Source organism: Monodon monoceros, unplaced genomic scaffold, assembly GCF_005190385.1.
Source record: "Monodon monoceros isolate NGI ecotype Baffin Bay Population unplaced genomic scaffold, NGI_Narwhal_1 Super_Scaffold_18, whole genome shotgun sequence".
NCBI classification, from domain to species: Eukaryota; Metazoa; Chordata; class Mammalia; order Artiodactyla; family Monodontidae; genus Monodon; species Monodon monoceros.
Window position 1 is genome coordinate 30,501,210 of NW_021703774.1, and position 6,243 is coordinate 30,507,452.

At 42.7% G+C, this 6,243-nt stretch overlaps 1 pseudogene; it reads right to left on the minus strand.

The window, feature by feature from the left end:
• Window positions 1–3,404: 3,404 nt before the first annotated feature.
• Window positions 3,405–5,911, minus strand: LOC114897771 (annotated as a pseudogene).
• Window positions 5,912–6,243: the final 332 nt, after the last annotated feature.

Consider the following 6,243-nt stretch of genomic DNA (forward strand, 5'->3'; position numbering starts at 1 on the left):
TGAAGTAGCAAAAACCTGTCTCTGGAGAGGGGAACTGGGGTTAGACAGGTTGAATTTCAGTATTATTTGAGTTGCTATCATTTTCATGTATTATTTTCATTAAAAATACTTTTATTTATTTAGAAATAGCTTCAACTGTGTAAATGCATCAAAACATGAAATTCAAAATTATCTTTAAATCTCTCATATATTTGTTAAATGCTTGCCTTATCAGGATCATTCTTTTCAGCTTTGAAGTCCATTTTTTAAAAAATAAAAAGTCAAGAAGTATGAATTTTTAAAATTAAAAATTGTCCCTGGTTATATTGCCAGGCACCACAGACGGAAGGTGTGGAACTATTAGAAGCAACCTGGATGTCAACCCTGCTTTTGGGAGGCATTTCTGACTACAAGGGCAGGAGATTCTCTGAAGCCAGGTAGCAGGAGTTTTTTGTTTTAACATCTTTATTGGAGTATAGTTGCTTTACAATGGTGTGTTAGTTTCTGCTTTATAACAAAGTGAATCAGCTATACATATACATATATCCCCATATCCCCTCCCTCTTGCGTCTCCTTCCCACCCTTCCTATCCCACCCCTCTAGGTGGTCAGAAAGCCCTGAGCTGATCTCCCTGTGCTATGCGGCTGCTTCCCACTAGCTATCTCTTTTACATTTGGTAGCGTACATATGTCCATGCCACTCTCTCACTTTGTCCCAGCTTCCCCTTCCCCGTCCCCGTGTCCTCAAGTCCATTCTCTACATCTGCATCTTTATTCCTGTCCTGCCCCAGCAATCCCACTACTGGGCATATACCCTGAGAAAACCATAATTCAAAAAGATTCATGTACCAATATGTTCATTGCAGCTCTATTTACAATAGCCAGGACATGGAAGCAACCTAAGTGTCCATGGACAGATGAATGGATAAAGAAGATGTGGCACATATATACAATGGAATATTACTGAACCTTAAAAAGAAATGAAATTGAGTTATTTGTAGTGAGGTGGATGGACCTAGAGTCTGTCATACAGAGTGAAGTAAGTCAGAAAGAGAGAAACAAATACCGTATGCTAACACGTATATATGGAATCTAAAAAAAACAAACAAAAAGTGTTTGGGAGCAGGAGTTTTGATCCTCTGGAACCATAACAAACAACTCAGAGTAAATGAATCAGGCTCCTGGGTGCCTGGAGGGGTCTGGAAGCCTCTCTGTGATGGTGTTCTTTGTTTTTACATGTCTAATCTCATAAATGTTGCACTAGGCTCAGTGCTGTGCATTTTTAGGCTGAGTTATATTTTTCCATGTGTGTACTTCATAAAAGTAAGCACTTTTATGCTCCCTTTAAAAAGGGGATCTCCCAGTTGAATTGCCAAGTGAAAGCTTTCTAAGGAATTCATTAAGCATACATATATGTGCAGTATCTCCATCTGTCATTGAAGTGAGTATGAATGTATGTATGTATGTCTATCTATCTATCTATCATCTATCAATCATTATCTCCCTGTTTACCTATCTGTATCAGTGTGCCTAGGCTGCTATAACAAAATATCATAGACTGTGTGGCTTAAACAACAGATGTTTCACACAGTTCTAGAGTCTGGGAAGTCCAAGATCAAGGCAAATCTAGTTCTTGGTGAGTCCTCCTTTTTTGGCTTGTAGAGGGCCACGTTCTTGCTGTCTCTTCACATGGTGGAGAGGGAAAACTCTGGTGTGTCTTCCTCTTCTTATAAGAGCTAATTGCATCATGGCAGCTTCATCCTCATGACCTCTTCTAAACCTAATTACCTCCTAAAGGCCCCACCTCCTAATTGCATCATACATAAGGGGATAGGGTTTCAGCATATGAATTTGGTGGGTGGGTGGGCACAGAAATTCAGTCCTTAACTCTATTAATCTATCTATCTATGTATCTATCTATGTATCTATCTATGTATCTATCTGTGTATCTATCTATCTATCTATCTATCTATCTATCTATCTATCTATCTATCTATATCTACCTGTCTATCCATCTATCCTTATGTAAAGAAGAGTAACAATGGCTTATAAGTCACTTCCATACATTATTTTATCCTTCCAAAACTCTTGAGAGGTCAGTAGGCCATAGGAAAAGCACTGAAGCACTTGAAGTTTGAATTAACTGTTTGTGATCACTCAATCAGTAAATGGTGTGCATGGAACTCCACACGCATCTTCTCTGTCCTCCTTTCCTCCTTCCATCCCTACTACTTGCTGACTCTATTCCAGCCACATTATTTACTAACTCTTCCCTGAGGACACTGGCATCCTTCCTCTGGGCCTTGCAGAGGTTATTCCCATGATCTGGAATGCTTTTCCCTCAGATGTCTGACTCATCTGAATCCCTCTAGACTGTTCAAATTCCACCTTCCCAGTAAGACTTATCCTGTCTACCGTTTAAGTTGAAAGCCTTGCTTCTCTCTGCCCACAATATCACCTCACCATATACTGCTTAATCTCCATAGCATTTATTACTGGCGAACCTACCAGATAATGTACATGGGTTTCTGTTCTCCCCTCCAAGTGGAAGATAGGCTGCACAGACTCAGGAATTTTGCCATTATGAAACCTAGTGAAGGTCCAGCAGAACTCTAGGGTCAGCCATAACTGGGCACAATTATAACTCTTGTGATTTGATACTTTAGTGGGTTAGCTCAGAGCCAAGCCAGTTATTAAAGAGGATCTTTTCTGCTATTTTAAGCAGCATGGTACAGTTGAGGTCAACTTAAATTTTCAGTAATTACAGAGCAGGTATGAACTCTTCCTTTGTTTCTACAGATACGTGAACCTGGATGCCAAATCCATCCTCTCTGAGTGTAGTGGGAATGTATGAAGATGACTGGCCTAAGTCTCAATTGAATAAAAAGATGCCCCAAAAGACATTTCAACATTTTCGAAAAGTAGTTATAAAGTGTGGTTCCTTGTCACACATCAGGGATTATATAGCCTCCAGTGTGGTTTTTTTTTTGCAGTAAAATTGTGTCATTTTATATTTGAAATTTGCATTATGAAAATAAATCTGTACACGAAGTAATGCGTATTTAATTAATATGAATCATGTAAATTTGGTCATGGCATTTAAAGTTGGCTTTGACTTTGAATTATTTTTAAATTCATAGAAAATATTGAACTTCTAATAAAATAAAACATTTAATAATTGATATTAATAATCAACTTCAAAATTTCTTTGTCTGCATTTTCTGTTCAATTTTAAAAGAGAAGTCACTTTCAGTAGTGTTCCAAAGTGAGTGATTGCACCTTCTATGATGTGAAAAAAGATCCGATTGCCATTAGCTGTTCTTAAGTGCTGAACATAACTGAGAGAAATTTTAACAAGATACTCTCTGTCACTGGCAGGAAATCCATCTCCGTCCTTTGCGGGGGCAGTCCCGAGCTCGTGTTTTAATGGACGCGAAGGCAAACCGTGGTTCTCACGTGACTTTCTGAAGCACCCCCGCAGCAGGCCCAGGTACCTTGAGTGGACTAAGTCTCACTTTATGGCAGTGGCATCAGATGGTGGCTACAGAAGGTTGCCGACGACCCTGTGTGCTCTTACAGGCTCTGCAGACCGGGGGACGAAAGGACCAAGGAGCTCTGGCCCTCAGGAATCCCAAGTGACTGGAGGGACACAGCATCAGGGCCCCAGGCAGTGTCGCCCACTGTTCAGGAGGTGGGCGGAGGCTCCGCAGCTTCATTTCGTCCAGTCCCTTCCAGTATTTAAAATTGTTGTCAAGATGCTGCATTAACTCAGGCAGGTCTACAAAGGCGTCCCAAGCAGCAAACATGTCTGTGATGAAATAGTCAATGAAAGAGATTCGGGATTTGGGGATGCTGCAGGTATTTCTGTCAAAAACTGACATCACTACAGGCAAGTCCTGTCGCTTCTCTTCATCAGTCTGAGAAAACCATTCTTCTGAGATACGTGCACCAGATTCTGAGATACTGCACTTTCCCAGGGGTCAGCAGGGATTGGACGCATCAGCACACTTAATCAGCGTTCGTTTGATCAGACTGCGGTTGTCTGGAGTTCTGAGCATAGTGATTATGGCTTCTTGATTTTTACCAGTTTCTCCATCTTCCTCTAATGCTGCCAAGGGCTTGTTGATGCTATTGACTAATTTGTTGACGTGCTCAAAGTGCTTTGTCATTTCTGTGGCTAAGACCATGTCGATAATACTCTGGTGCAGCGTCCAGTAGTCATCCCTCTCCATGTTTTTAAAGATGTTGCATTTATCATCACGAGTGGTCAATTGGAAGGCCAAGGCCGCGAGGTGGCTCTCGAGCACAGCAGTGTCGTTATACAGAATGGCCAGCTCTCTCCCAGCATTGCACAGGAAGGAGTTGGTTCTCCCGGGGTGGTCCAGGTCATGGACAGTGGCTGCAATGAGGGCAGCGATCTCATCAAGTGGATCTAAAATTTGCTTTATCCTCTCTTTGCAGAGAAAATAGGCAGTGGCGTGAAGCACATCGGCAGAATGTGTAGAATTGTGGTAGGGGTTAGAAGCATGATAATTGGCTTCGATAATTTGCAACCATGATCTCAGCATTGTCTCAGAGCATTTTAAGACTTCACAGACTCCAAAGCGAGCAAATATTTTGAGACCAAGATAAGTCAAAGGCCTTTTATGAGTGGCAGCCTCCAGTTCAAAAATATCGAAGTCCCAGAATTCCTCATTTTCCGTGGCCCGAGTTATCTGTGATTGGACGTTGTGAAGGGAGGTGGAGGTGATTACACTGCTGGAAACGTGTTGAAGGTTTTTTGTTGAAAGAACATACTCATTCCTGGATGGTCTTTGCAAAACATCAGACATTAAGTCCCTAACAAGGTCAATGGCATGAGGATCATTGTCCTTAGCATCAAATTGTGGTGAATATAATTCAGTGGTTCTTAGAATTTCCAGCACACGATCTAAGGCTTCTGTCACAGGCATGGGACTGCTTTCCTGGGCAGCACTGATGATATCGATTGCCTTGGTGATGGGCGCCTCAATCTACATGGAATGTATCCGGGCCATGGAGGAGCGTCATCTCTGGCTGGAAACTTTTCTTGTTCGAGAGGCAGCAGTTCTGACATCTAGTGAGTTTTTTCTCCCGTCGTTATGTTTGCCCGACTGATTAGCTGTTTGAGTGTCAGACTGAACACATTCAGCTATTTTCTCAGCCTTATTGTTGCCATTGCACACTCTGACAATGGACACATAGTGTCTAATTGTTCCTCCCTGTCCAATGACAGGTATCATCTTCACATTTTGTTGTTGAGAGACATACAGAGAAGCCAGGGTGAGTCACCCCATCTCTCCCTCCTCTGGACCTTAGTTCCTCCTGATTGTCACTCATTACACTGAGAACAGATTTCAGGACTCAGCACATGCAGCCATAATGTGTGCCTAATTCCACATCCCAGTTACTGGGACACAAAATTTTGCTGTCTTCAAGTCTGGCTCCCACATCACCACTCACATATGTCAGTTCTTCCTCTACAGCTGAGTCAGTGAGTAAAGACACATAAACAGAAGCAGATTAATATGAACAAGGTTTTATTGACATATATATATATATGTACATAAAGCTGGGAAAGAGAAGGGCCCATTGAGGCAAATGCATAGGGGGAGAGGAAGCATCTGAAAACAGCAGTGGGCATCCTGCCAGTTCCAAGTCTAGGGAAACTGGCTGGGGGCTTGGGTCCGCCAAGTTAACAGTCAAGCCAGGGATGGCACAGTGGATGATACAGGCAGCTCTCTTCCATTCTCCTAACTGGAACTTCTCAAGTCTGGTGTATTTCTGAAGTGGGCTCATATGCCACACGCACACACACACTCACTCTTGCACACCCCTGAGGTGTGGTCCTCCGGCTTGCTGTAGGAAGAGAGGAGGTTAAGTTTCACTTAAACGGGCTGAGCTGCTTTCCAGTGAGGCAAAGTCCATTCATGGTTACACACAGTTTGCAGAATAAGATCTGCTCTTCATTTGTAGAGTTTCTTCATAGAAGAAAGGAATTTGCTGATGGCTCCTATGAAGCCCTGGGCAAGTTATGAGGCTGCGAGGCTCCTATGAGCACAGGCACAGCTGCCCTGACCAGAAGCCTCCAAACACAATGCTGGCTTGTCTAAGTCAGAGGGGTGTCCTGAATTGGGGACCCCAGTGTTCTGAGAGTAGAGGTTCCTCTCTAAATATAGATGGTGCTATCCCCCATGACACCACCTGGGTTTTGGGTGGGTGGGGCCAGGTGCTTTGTATGAATGTG